The 14,927-nt window shown below is 37.7% G+C and overlaps 1 pseudogene; it reads right to left on the bottom strand.

Annotated features, from left to right (window-relative positions):
- Nucleotides 1-11,097: 11,097 nt before the first annotated feature.
- LOC118523353 (protein FAM98A pseudogene) lies at nt 11,098-12,641 on the bottom strand (annotated as a pseudogene).
- Between the last annotated feature and the right edge of the window lie 2,286 nt (nt 12,642-14,927).

Raw genomic sequence — 14,927 nt, 5'->3', positions numbered from 1 at the left:
AGCATCCTAGAGTGATAGTAACTTATTGGTAATGATATCCTGAGAGGTAAAGTAGGCATTTGAATATGTGTACTTAGATTGGTAAATGTGGTAGAGCATAGGGATGTCCATATGCCATTATTTACCCCTGTTCAGGCCAAGAAAAGATCACTCCTTCATAGTCATGTGAAGTTTTTCTTGCCCAGTTTTTTTCCCATATCCCCAAACTGACTGACTGACTGACTGACTGACTGGTGTAGTGTCTGATTATTCTTCACAGACAATCTTTCTATGGAAAAAAAAAAGACAAAGGTAACTTAGAGAATTAAAAGTAAATTGACAATACTATTTCTAACATTTTGTTTGTCTTAACCTTTTTTTTGTCTTAATGTTTCTTATTCTAAACTTAAAGTACAACATACTGTTTTTATTGTTTTCTGTACAGTCACGTCGTGTCTATACTATGCTATTTCACTCAGCAATAGAAAGAGGTCTTCGATTTTTTTTTTCAGTGTCTCCATATATGCCATGACTAATTTAGTAATTTCGTTTGGTGAACATTTAGGCAATTTCTTATTTTTCATTTTAAATATCTTGTATCTATGTCTTGGTGAATTTGGCCTATTACCTCCTTAGGATAATTTCTCACAAGTAAGATTGCTTGGTGGGAGCATGTACACATTTTAAACTTTGATACATAATATTAGATTCCTTCCGATAAGATTATATAAGTTTTACTCCTGCAATTGTGTGAATATAATTTCCTCTATTACTGCCAGTGCATATCTTTGCCTGTTCAAAAGGGGAGACACATCTTGTTTTAATTTGCATATCTTTGTTTATTAGGAGGTGAAATATCTTTTTTGTGTTAATTAGTTATTTTTATTTCTTTAATGAATTACTCATTTTCATTCTTTTTGTTACTTTCAAGTGGTGTTCAAAAGCTTTTATTTTAAGATACTAATTGAACACTTATTGGCATATGTAAAAAAATTGTAGTGCGTATAGTTAGGGTTGAAAACAGCTCCTGTACAATCTTGAGTGTAGTGATAAGGCTATTAAAATCTATTAATAGTGCATAGTAATTAATGTTAGGATACAGCTACTTTGAAAACTGAATTTTAATTGAGTTTTAGAAGTATAGGACATTTATTTCCAAGTCCAAGTTAAGAATAGCTTCATATAAAAAGGGTATGTTAAAGAATGAAAAGATGTCCAATTTAAATATATGAACTTAAGAATCAATTGAAATTATGCCAAGATTGTAATTCCTTTATTCTATTAAATAGGTATAAAATAAATTATATATTAAGGTAATTCAGAGAGATGCTGTTTGTGTGTTAGATACTATATGTAGGAGACTGTGTATATAGCAGTTTTTAACCTCATTCCTCAGAGATGTCATTTTAAAAACTGTTGTCAATAAAAACATCTACCAATCAGAAGGCAAACAGTTGTAAGATTTTCTTTGCCTTTCATACTAATAGCCTGGTGTACATCATTTTTTTAAAGAGAAAGAATAAAGACCAAAAAGAACTTCAGCACTTTCTTCCTAAATTAGTATAACTAGTATTAACCTTTGTTTTTTAGTTACACCCTCTAAAGTTAATTTGTAAAGCTATTTATAATTTAATGTGCTTGATAAAATTGTTTCTATCATTCATTTCACCCCAGCCTTCATTTTATGGAAAGTTTTCCCATTTTACAAAATGATTGTGAACAAAGGTAAAGTGGCCTTTTTGTTACTAAGAATATAAAGGAAAAAATATATAAAGGAAATAGGATCTATATCATACATTATTTTAAATGTAATTTAGATAATTCTTTGTGAAGAGAAAGCTGTCATTAAGTCATCTTTATTTACTGTAATCCTTACCTTTATAGATTGTGCTAATTCAGGAAATCTGGTCACAGAACGTTCTCTAATTCAGTCAGTTGGAGAGCATATTCTGTACGATTGGGATGAAAAAGATGGGTAAGATCTTGTACCTACCTTCTGGGAGCTTAGAGTGAACTTTGCTGTTAAGTCGTCTTTTAATCAGCTGATTGTTCTTCTAGTGTTGTCAATTTCTTAACGCAGAAAGGATGGAAAAAATTCCAAAGTTCAGAATAGGACTAGGGCTCTGGTCATTTATTCTGGAAAAAAAGGCTTCTGGGAACATCAACACAAAATGAACAAACTTTTTAGAATCTAGAAGTAAGGAAGAGTCATTTGAGCCTAAGTTAGGACAGCTGCTGGGGAAACAGTCTTCACGGTCAAGAAGGTGCTCCAGAGAATGAATAGTTTTTGCAGGGTTATATACTTTTTACGTCTTGTAAAAGCTCAAAAGAGTATAGATTAGCACATAGGCAGGAATCACAAGGTTTATCATAAAGGAATGCAGGGAGTAGGTGCACTGATCGATCTCTCAAGGATGGTTTTCCTTTAGGTTACTCATTCACAAAGTAGATGTACCATGCATGTGTGGTGGGCCATAAAGTGGGCTTTTGGTTTGAACAAAGTTTATATATAGTCATGTTGACTTAGGAATCTAAAAATGGCTTCCCTTGTCTATCAGGCCTTTCGAGAGTTTTTCCCTCATCACACGCAGGAGAAGGTTGAGTCCAAAAAAAATTCAGAGCTTAGTTTTGTGGGTTATACTTTACATGGTGCTCTGGTGATAGTAATGAGAATCTGATGTGGTTGAGCAAATACTGGCTGGATGAGATAAATTTCATTTAAACTAGCAATAAATGCCCTTACCTATCTTTGTATTTCCCCAGTAAGTAAAAACAGTGCCTCAGATTTGAAATGGGGGCTTCCTTCTTTTTCCATTAGACTCTTATTTATTCCTTTTTCTTTCTTTTTTTGAAGTTACCTCTTAATTTTCCCTTCTCTTTTCAAGGTAATCCTGGAACTTGGCACAAATGCTTCCCATGACTTCCCATTTTGGATCCTCCTGTTAGTCATTGGCACTCTCCTAATAATTCTGTACCACTTTTCCATTCATTCATTCAGCAAATATTTCTAGATGCCTGGATATAATGGTGAGCAAAATAGAGAAGGTCCCCTTTTACAGTTCGGTTTGCACATTAATGATGGTAGGCAGTAAAGGAACAAGCTTCTGATAGAGGGAAATATATGGGATGCTGGGCTGGGGAGTCAGGGAGAGAGTTGCTTGAGGCATCAGGGAAGGCCTCTGTATGAGAAACAGTTGGGCTGGTACATGAAGGATGAGAGGGGGCCAGAAATGGGCAGAGAGAACAGTGAAGGTGAAAGCCCAGAAGGCAAAAACAAACTTCACAGGTATGAGAAGAAGAAAGTATACCAATTAGCATTTCTGTTTGTAGGAGCCTCATTGGGCTGGCTAGCTCTTTTACTTTTCTGGTCTGCCTGTCTTCTTTTTTCTTTCTTTCTTCTGTGCTTATATATTCGAAGTTCAGAAATCCAATCTAAGTTAGGTTGGCTGTAAAGAAACTGAATTCACTGATCGGCTGTGGCATTGATCTGAGGATGGTAAAGTCTATTATATACCTACCACCGGGCCTTCTAAACCAAGTTCAAATTTTTTTCAGGCAGTGAATCATAATCTATGTAATGATGCCAAGTCTTCTATTACAATGACTTGCCTTTGGAAGATACCAGCTGTGATATTCATAAAAACTTTTATGAGTGAGTAATCCCTAAGGTAGTAACTCCACATCGGTCCTTCATGTCTTCTTTATGGCCACTTGAGCACAAACCACCATTTCATTTGATGGCATTGGCCTGAATTTTCAAATAGACAATATGCCTCTTTTTCTAAAGATTTGCTGTGACCTTTGTCTTTTGGGAAAAAGATTGGTTTGAAATTTTAAATGTTTTAATCTTTAATGAAAAATGGTTAGTTATTTGGTCCTGTTGAAAGGAAAATTAGTATTTATTGATCCTACTTGGTATTATTTTCAGAGTGGAAAGCTGCTTTAAGTATATTGAAGTAGGGATGCTTATATGAATCGAACTTCCCATACACATTACTGTCACTAACATTTCAGATCAAGCATGCCTAACTCTAATATGTCTCACTTCCAAGAAAAGTCTTCAGTCTCTCATTTTGACCTAAAAATAACAAAATAGGATAAATTAGCAAATTAAAGTGAGGAACCTAGCCAGAGAGGGCCATATCTTATTTCTAATTAACCTTAACCCTCACTTTACTATTTTCTCTTAACTTCGAGAATGAGATGGATGGATAGGTTCTGGTCAACTTCTTGCATGAGGTCCACAGACCTGCGACATGGGTGACCTGGAAATGGGGCTATACTGGATGAACAACCTGGTGATCGTCCTGTCTTAACTGTGGTTTAGGGCTAAGTCACATTCATAGTGTACATACTGACCAAATGCTCAATGGTCTAGTCTTGAAATTAGTATTTGGCCAAGGCCTACATGGAAGAACACCATTATAGAATGTAAGCTTCTAAGATATATGAACAAATTTTATTCAAAAATTGTAATTTTATTACATCATTTATGTTTTTAAAGCTTAATGTAGTTCAGGATCATTCATTTTTCACCACTGTCAACTGCTAAATTGCTCTTGTGCTCATATTAAACCACTCATTTAAAATACTAATGGGGCACCTGGGTGGCTCAGTCAGCTAAGCGTCTGCCTTTGGCTCAGGTCATGATCCCAGGGTCCTGGGATAGAGTCCTACGTAGGGCTCTCTGCTCAGCGGGGAGCCTGCTTTTCCCTTTCTGCTGCTCCCCCTGCTTGTGCTCTCTCTCTTTCTGCCAAGTAAATAAATAAAATCTTTTAAAAAAACAAAAAAATATAATACTAAATAGTTACTTTTAAGTATAGAGTGGAGAGCAACTCATGAAGTTGCTATCAAATTAGTTAAGATACGCTTTTTCTCCATTAGTAACTAAGTTAAAGGCATTTCCTCTTTAACTCCTGGATTTGAAGTCTTAGGGGTCAGTGGTAATGATAAAATTTCATTAAAGTATTCTCGCATGCTGAACTTCATGCATTATTGGATGATATTTCCAGAAACAAACCTCGGCAGGGAGCTTGCTTCTCCCTCTGCCTGCTTCTCCCTCTGCTTGCTGCTCCCCCTGCTTGTGCGTGCTCGCTCGCTCTCTCTCTGACAAAATCTTAAAAAAAAAAAGGCACATTCATACTTAAACTGATAGAATCCAATTTAGGGAGAGCTCCACTCCAATTACATCTAAAAGGTTTATCTTTATTTGAAAGTGGATATTCAATTATTAATCATAAATTGAGATGCCGTACTAACTAGGTATGACCATAACCTATGTAATTACATGGTGATTGATCACACACGAGTTGTGGGGATGCAAGAAAGCAGGCTGGAGCATGCATTCAACTGTTAGACCTTGCAAAAACTGAAGCTGAATCTGAGGAGCAGATAATGCACAACTTCCTAGACTGAAGATGAACTTCAGTTCATTTCTAATTCTTACCTTCAGCCGAAATGTACAAGGGTCTCTGTGTGTAGCCTGAAGCAAGGCCCAGCTGGCAGAACTTGAGATGGGAGGAAAGGTCAAATTTGACCTTGGCTGTTAATAGGGGTTTTGTCCAAGCTGAAAATGCTGGTTAGAGTCATAAGAAGAGCTCACATTTATTGATAGCTCACTATGCAGCATACTGCTAAGTTTTATCTAATTTGATCCTCTAAGTATTGCTCATTTAGTCTTCCCAATTACCCTACATGGTGATTATCCTCAAATTACTGATGTGGAAACTGAAGCTAAGGGAAGGAAGGTAAGTAACTTGTACAAACTCATATTGCAAGGAAGAAGCAGCTAAGATTTAAATCTGGCCCTGAACTATATACTTATCATTACATTGTCTCAGATCTCTCAGATATAAATATGGGCTTTTTTTGCACTGGCATTTAAAGTTGCTTTGCACTAACTCACCTGCAGCTTCAGGGTCAGGAAATACTTCTGAGTGCTTACATTGTGCCACTCTTGATACTAGGCATTTTCATGCCCATTACCTCATTTAATCTCCACAACCAAATTGCTCAGTAGGGATTATTTTTTCATGAAGAAACTGTATCACAGAGCTTTAAATCCCTGTCACAAAAATATGGAGGGACAGTAATAATGGAGCACTTCAGTCTTTTATAGCTGGATAGAGCCTTAGAAATTATCTACTTTAACCTACTCAAGGGCAAGTAATGTATCCAAAGTCACATAGAAGGAATTCTTACATCTTGATTCTTGGTTTAGTGGGTCTAGGACTCCTTCTGCTGTGCCATGCTGCTACATAAATGTGCATAGTTTCACAGTCATAAAGTCTTAATCATAATGAGCATTTGCTGGTTCCTGCTAGGATTTTAGGGTGTATGTGAGGTATGATTCCATGGCTTCAAAGAAATCTGGGATCTCAATCCCAGCTCTGTCACTTAAGGATGAATTACTTGACTTGTCTGAGTTTGTTTCTGTAAGTGTAGAACAGGGATAATATCTACCTTAAACAGCTGTTGTAAGGATTAAGGTAAGTGAGGTCAGGTACATAAATCGATGAGATTCAATAAATGGTGGTTGTTTTTCTGGTTTGTTGTTGATTTGGCTTTGTTTGCTTTTTATAAAATTATCTTCAGAGAGTGTGTCCTGGTCATTATGAGTAGTGTAACATCACAACTTCCATTCATGAGAATGTGACATTGTTGTGTCAGCCTATACTTCAGCTCTGGTCTGAGAGTCTTTATGTTAAATGGCAAAGAGCTTTTTCTCATGTGGATTTAACATAAAGCAATGCTCAAGTTAATTTAAGACTGCTCTTTACTGTATATACTTTATACTATATTTGTGTGTATTATACACAACAGATGTAAAAGATAGAAAGCTTACATTTTCAAATGTCATTGTAGGACCCAGAACAATTTCAACAGTGGCTCATTGGAAGCCTCTGTGCCTTTCCTCATGTTGTTTCCTACCTCTAGAATGGAATGTTCTCTCATATTCTGGCCTGCAAACTGCTGATCATATTGTCAACAGTGAGTTCAAACATCACTTTCTTCTCCATAGCACATCATCCTCTGTTTCTTCTGAACCTTGTAAATACCTTTATTATAGTACTTATTGAATCATAGTGTAATTGTTACATATCTGTGTCTCCTTTGATTCTGGGAATGCCTTCTGGGTCCATGTTTATTTCATCTTTCCTTTTTTAAACAATCCCCCAACTCGGTGGAAAAGGCTGATGGCTAGACAGATGCTATAGAAAAATGTCCTTTGCTTCATGTTAGGGGCAAGTGGTTATTTTTCTTTTTGTTCTTGTGGAGGGACAGGGCATCGTGAAGTACAGGTAGGTACTTCCAATGCCTGGAATGGAGGTAGCTCAGTGGTGACACAAAGTGGTTTCTGTGATTTCTCCCAAGGAGATGATTCACATGTTTGGAGTATTTGGGGAAGATGTGGAATCTGAACTTCTTATATAAATAGGTACAAACCCCTGAAACTAATAATACACTATATATTAACAAAATTGAATTTAAATAAAAAATTAAAAAAAAATAGGCATAAGGATGGGAGGATTAGCGAGAGATCAAGAAAGTCTTCCACGTTACAGGAAAATGACTTTTTAAAAAAAAATCTGGAAATGTGAGTGAAATGCCAAGAGCAAAGAAGAGGAGCTCTAAGAGAAATTACAAAGTGACAGTTGAGGTCATTGTCCTGAAATAGAAAAATAATCCTTTCAATCTGGTGACTCACCCCTAACTAAAGTCAGTACTTATAAAAAAGGCAGGAGCTTTGAGACACTTAACTGTAATCTTATCCCTTTGCAGAAATACCTCCCATACTTGAGCTGGTCGGATGATCTTCTCATGTCACCAGGTACAAGGATTAGTAGACCTTGAAATGTTATCCTGTCAGTCTAACTTCTCATCTGTTCTCAAGATCGCACTGGCAATTACCTTGGCAGCTGATCACACAGTGACGACCGACAAGGCTCCTAGGCTTTCAAGATGGCAGAACACTCTTGGAGAATAAATGCCTTTGCTGCTGGAGGTCACAGCACCCAGAAACTGATTAGAGGAAGCAGCTGATGACCTGTCTAGTGAGTTCTATTTTTGTTATATCTGAGCCCAAGTCCGATGGTTGCTAGCAAGTGAATTAATACCATGACTTCAGTCTGAAGGAAATATCACACAATTCAAATATACTCTCCTCAGCTATAAGCCGTAGAGCCTTCTTCAGCCGCAGTCTGAACATTTGCATTCTATACAAAACATTACAGTCAGAAGATAGGTGTGGTCTTTCAAGAACAGCTTCTGAATCCCCCAAGCCATCCTAAATAAAACGTATCATAGAAATTCTGCTTTGCTTCATATATCAATGTCATTGTATCTTTTGAAGTTGAGGTGTGCACAGATGGTAAATCCTCAGATTGAATTTGACTGCCTCTCTGTGTGAAAGGGAGAAGACCTCGAGAGTACCTGTATTCCTGGGGAGAACACCCAGGTAGAGGTGCTCACGACATGTTCTAGTGACTGGCATGCTTGGATTCCCAGCTTCAGTGATCACATCTGGTCTTGGCTTTATCACCCTTTACAAAATTTGATTTATTTGAAGTGAAGGGAGGGAAAGGCTAATAAATGTTCCTCTGGGCACTAGAGGGGCCAGCCCTTCCATAAGAACAAAGAGAAACTAATTGCTTGCTCCTAACATTGAAGCAAAGGGCATCTCTACCACTAGATTTCTGTAATGTTTGTCTAGCCATCAGGCTTTTCCACTTCACAGCATACTTTCTGAGGGGAAAATTATTAGAGAGTGTTTCCTTAATTATTTAATCTTGAAATTAATAATAGGACTCTTCATTCTAAATAACTTAAGTAAAGGGAATCAGAAAAGGAGAAAATACAGTATCGTGGCATTTTTAGAATGTGGCATGTCCTCAAGGATCGTTATAACGGGCAACGAGTTTCTGAGAAATTATATAACTTAGAATCTCTCCATTTTCTGTTTTAACTGATTTTTAAAAGATGGATTTTTTATTTTATTTATTTATAAATAAAATAAATTTTATTTATTTATTTATTTGAGAGAGAGAGAGAGAGCATGAGTGGGGGGAGGGCCAGAGGGAGAGTGAGAGAGCAGACTCCCTGCTGAGCAGGGAGCTTGACATGTGACTCGATCCCAGGACCCTGGGATCATGACCTGAGCCGAAGGCAGATGCTTAACCAACTGAGCCACCCAGGTGCCCCTTTAAAAGATTGATTTGATAAGAGTTTTCATTTTAAAAGCCATGCTTGAATAGGAAAGTGAACTATAAATTTCCAGCTTTAATTCTACTTATCCTGGGAGCATTATGTATCTTTCCAGAGTCCAAAACCTCAGCAACTATTACTTTATCTCCCTCCACTTTTCTTTCCCATCTCATAAAAATGTGACACTTAAAAGAAATACAGTAGCCCCTCCTTTATCTGCAGGGGACACACTCCAGGACTCCCAGTGGGTGTATGAAACTGTGGACAGCACCAAACCCTATATATAGTATGTTTCCTATGTATACATACCTGTGATAAAGTTTAATTTAAAAATTAGGCACAGTAAGGGATTAACAACAATAACTAATAAAATAGAACAATTATAAAAATACACCGTAATGAAAGTTATGTGAATGGTGGTCTTTCTCTCTCTCCAAATATCTTATTCTACTAGACTTACCCTTCTTGTGATTATGTAGGTGTTATGACAGCCTTAGGATAATACTGGCCTTCTGACCATATGTCACGAGGAGGATCAGATGCTTCTCGACCACAGAAGCTGACCGTAGGTAACTGAAACCACAGAAAGTAAAACTGCAGATAAGGGAGGACTACTGTAATATATCACATCCTAGCATCAGTGCAACAAGTATTTTTTTAAGTTTATTTTTATTTATTTATTTTTAAGTAATCTCTCTACCCAACGTGGGGCTTGAACTCATGACCCTGGGATCAAGACTCACATGCTCCTCTGACTGAACCAGCCAGGTATCTCTCAACAATTTTTTTTTTTTGAGAGAACATAAAGATAGATACTTTATTGTTCACCTTTTACACAAAGCACACCTCCAGCCATTTTCTTTCACAGCTTGACAATGTTTAGGTCTACAAAAACCCAGCAAGAAGCTTTGTGTAGATTTCAGTAAAGGAGAATGTAAAACATCAAGTCAGCCAGGCTTTTGTTTTCTGCAGCAATAATAAGGGGCCTCCTGCACCAAGCGAAAATCTGTCCTCTTACTTGGTAGTGCATTTCTTCCATTACCAAAAAAAGTCTGCCCAAAGCAAACTAACTTGTATTTGCTGAGCCAGTGGTAATAACTCGTGCATAAAACAAATTTCAGTTTGCTGTTTCTTCTAACAGATTTCAAGTAAAAATAGGGTTTAAGGAAGAACTTGTTTTGAATGGATGCAGGTCAGTCTGAATTGCTATACTATATAAATGCCTACATGTACTATAGGTTCACAACTTAGTTTGCTTTTTTAATCTTTGTGGATGTTGGCCATGTTCAAGGTTTTCAGAGTTGAGCATATGGTACAGTATTCCATCAAAAGGATAAGACTACTGAATGTGCTTTCTGTGGAAGAGCTCATTTCATAGGAACTGACCTAAAAGTTCTATCATGAAGCAAATGTGGCATAAACTCTGGATGAAAAGCCAATCAGGGCAGAACAGTGCTTGGAAAATAGACATTAGAATACTTAACGGAAAACACATTAAAATGGATTCATAATATGAGGGAGGTTTCCTAGTTATAAATCTAAAAAATTCTAGGAGAATACTCATTTTCAAAACCGCTTATTTAAACTATTTATTCAAGTAATTTATTCCCAAAAAAGTATGCATGTTCTGACTGTGGAATTAGTTGACTGGTCAATTAAAGGCAATTTTAATTACCTTTTAAAAAATTCTTCATACAAAGGAGAGATGTATGTGTTTCTCAAATAAACTGCATTATGTAAATTCTTAAAAAAATAAACAAAAACAATTAAATGAAGACCTACAAGTACTTAGGCCCAGCAGGAATCTGCCTGCCACCTATGGTCTCATAGTAATTAAAAATTGATGTTGGACTCAAGATTCTGAAACTAAGTTTCTGTTACTTGAGCTCCAGCAAAATGTAAGGGTCTTTAGCCTCAACTAGGATAATGTCTTCCCTGTCCAAATCCAAAATAATTATACTGATAACCTCCATGCTGGAAGTACTATTCAAATTGTCCTCCTTGGTGATAATTCCAGCTCCCCCTTCCTCCCCAGCCTCCTTCCCGGCCTCCACATCCACCTTGGCTACTGCAACCACCTCTCCCTCCACAGCCACTGCCTCAATCACCATGGTGCCCACCGTCTTGGTACCTACTGTCCTGCTATTATCCACCACCGTGGTATCCACTCCCTATATATGTATATATGTACACATATGTTTGGAAGTCACCATGACCACCACCTTGATAGCTACCACCACCATGATAGCCACCTGGCGGGAAACCCGAATCTCGATAACCACCATCTTGGTAGCCACCACCTTCTCCTCCACTCCCTCCATCCGTCCAGCCTCCTTGAGGCTTATTTCCTCTTCCTCCCCCCTCGCTACCATGGTTGTAGCCACCATGTCCACCTCTCCCTCCTCCTTGTTCATGACCTCCTTGTCCTCCATATGAAGAGTGTTCATAACCACCTCTCCCTCCTTCTCTGCCTCCTGTTTGCTGCTGGGGGCCATCTTACCTTTTTTGCCATGGTGGCATCTCTGGAGATGGAGGTTCAATTTTCACTGGGTCTACTTCCTTGTCAGGCACTCTGCCCATCAACACCTTATTGATGGCACAGGCAGTCTTTTCTTTTATAGAGCTACTGCTTGTCCTTAAAATCTTTGGCAAGTCTTGTCTTGTAGCCAAAAGGTGGGAAGGGAAATAGTACTTTTAGGAGATAGGACTTAGCGTTTCTATTTTTTTATTTGCTGTTTTTTCTGTCTGACTCTTAGCTCTGTCAGACCAACCAAAAGACTGGACAGTAACATCCAAGAATTCTATTAGCAGCTTTCTCAGAACTTCATATTCATTGGCTATGGCTTGGTGAATTGCTTCTTTCTTTGCCCAGTGGGCTGGTCCCATTGGCTTCTTCCATAAAGGCTTTCCACATGGTTAAGTGGAACTTTTGCTAATGTCTCCTTTAATTTTTTTTTTTTCAATCCTGCTGAAGAACTGGAACATAGTTATATTGGCTGGAGGTTTGGACATTCCTAGAGCAATACATATGCCTTCCAACTCTTGAAAGACCTCACTACCACCTCCTTCTTGACCTTTCTTTAGAGGAGCATTCTGGCAGCTTCTAGTTCTGAGATCAAGAATGTGAGCAAAAGGAGGCAGTTCTGAATGAGAAGGCGTGTGGTCACATCCCCAGATGTCAATGAAAGATATGGACTGTTCATCTCCCCTAGTAGCCCACTCACCTCAAGCTGGAATTCTTCAGCTTCACTTGGGCTATTAGTTGCTTGCACATTTTCCTCTAGTTTATAGAACACTCTTAATTCAGACACCAGCCAAGCACAGAGTTCAGTAAACTTGGGGGAACTGGCTCCACCAGAGACTGCCTGAGACAGAGTGCCATCTTCCAACAATGGACCCTTGTAACCTAGATCTTCCAAAGGCTCCAAGATGTTAGTCTCTATGAGGTCACACCTCATCCTACTGTGGTATTCAAATTTCCTACTCATCAGGCTCCCCTCTTCTCCTGCAACGTGTGCACTCGCGTGTGTGCTGCCTTCCCGCAACAAATATTTTTTTAAATACCTACTATGTGCCAGATCCTTGGGGCAGAATAGTAAAAACAAAACTATCTTAACTAAAGCTACAGTTTAACTAGACTTATCTAGGTTTCCTGCCCTATGTACAGCTTTATCTAAAGAGGAAGACTCCTAATGGAGGCTCCTTCTGCGATTATACACTCTGGTCCTGATGTGTCTTCTTGCTGGCTACAACTGATTAAATGAGAGAGGAAACTGAATTCGCGGGGAGGTAGTCCGATGACTTGAAAATGGTGGGCTGTTTTTACCAGATTTTTCTCACAAATTAGAAGCAGGGCTGAAGGTTGTAGTGGCTACTTAAGCTGGCAGCCTCATGGAGTAGAGACTGGAGCAGCCATTTCTGGGTTTCCTATGCTCTCAGGTTATGAGGGAGGAGAGAACCGGAAAAAGCTGATCAGGTGAAAGGGATGGCATGGATGCCCAGAAGAAATCAAAGAAACATGACAAGATGAAGGTGAGAAAACATCCAGACTCTCTCTCTTTTTTTTACTTGAATTGATTTGACTAGATTTATATTTCTTACAACTTCCCAGTGCAGAGAAGGTCCTCGATAAATATTTGTTGAATGAATAAATGTACAGGGCATTGTGTCCTAAATGCTTGGTGTGTACAGGAAGCAGATATGGTTCCTGACATCATGGAGTTTACAGTATAGAGGAGACAGATTTTACATATTTGGTCTTGACGGTAACACAAGTGTTAACTCTCATCATCAGATGCAGGAGGCAAATATTAAACAAATAATGACTATTCAACATTGTAGTGTCAAAAACAAACAGAGGCTCAGGTAAAAGTTTCAATGTTATTGCCCATGACCAATGGATATGTGAATGCATTAGAAAATTGGTATGATATCATTAGCAAAAAAATAAATAAATTGTACTTAACTAGAATTCAACTTTGGCTGGATTTTTTTTCCTCCATCCCTCTCCCTCCTTTTCTTCCTTATTTCCTCCCTTTCTTTCTTTTTGAAATCTGACTACAATATTGTGCTAGTGCACATATTTTAATTTGGTGCAGGACATGCATAACAAAATAAGTGAAAAGCTATAAATGTTAGAGCATATATATTATTTATTTCAATGACAAAGGGGCAATAAATCATGTTGTCAAGTTGCACTGTAACGTTCAAGGTCTGTCTCTGTTATGTCTAATTGGCCAAGCATTTGCTGTTCTGAAGTTTACAGAATGGGGAAAAAGCATATTAGTTTATAGAATAGATCATTGATTTGTCAAATGTACCTTTCCTAACTCATACTTTGTCTCTTTAACTGAAAAAAATGCCTTCCTCAAATATGTACTATTTACAGGTCATTGGAAAAGAGTATTGCACAATAGGATTATTATAATGTAGTAAAAGATAGCACTTTTATCTTATTGGCAGGTAGAGATCACATGTGAAAACTTTTTGATCTTTGTTGACTTGTTAGTGGAAAAGATTTGGAAATCCTTTTGTCACTGACAAGAACAGAACTGTGGTAGCTGTTTTATAGTTGGTCAATTTTAACAATAGATAAAAAAGGTTTTTGTTGAAGCCAATTTATTAATATGTAACAGGCAACATATTACCTTAAAGACAAATGCATATTTTTCTCATATCAAGACTCCCCAGATTTTTGCTAGCATCCAAAGATATTTAAAAGAGATCTACATTCTCCACCCGCTCCCACCCCAGTCTGTCCTAAGCTGAGAAATAGTACTGCAACCCTCTGAGCTTTAGCAGTTTTTTAGGTAAAAGGAATTTTTTATGATGTAATTGATATCGTAGCTACTCAGCTGGACATAAACTTTTAAGGGCTAAGTCCATTTGCTGATTTGTTTGCATTTCCTACTCCAACTAAAAGAATTCAAAGGCATGAAGAGTCTATTGTGAAAAATGCATGAATAATGCAAAAGGCATCCTGAAGTAGGATATCAGTAAGGTTCCAAGGCAGTTATGGCTTTCTAATAAAATCATGAAAAATTTAAAATGAAAAAAGTCAAACCATCTCAAATTTGTTGAGGCAGGTGTAGAAGAGTGCACGAGGGAAAGCTCCCTCTGAAATATGTGGGGTTTTTCCTGTGAAGTCTGTTCCCCTACACCCCCACTACAACTCTTTTGAGATATAGTTGACATATAATATTATGTGAGTTTAAGGTGTACAATGTGTAATCTTGATACACTTA

Source organism: Halichoerus grypus, chromosome 4 (assembly GCF_964656455.1).
Source record: "Halichoerus grypus chromosome 4, mHalGry1.hap1.1, whole genome shotgun sequence".
Lineage (NCBI taxonomy): Eukaryota > Metazoa > Chordata > Mammalia > Carnivora > Phocidae > Halichoerus > Halichoerus grypus.
Note: the sequence above shows the minus strand (reverse complement) of the source record. Positions and strands in the feature narration are given on the sequence as shown.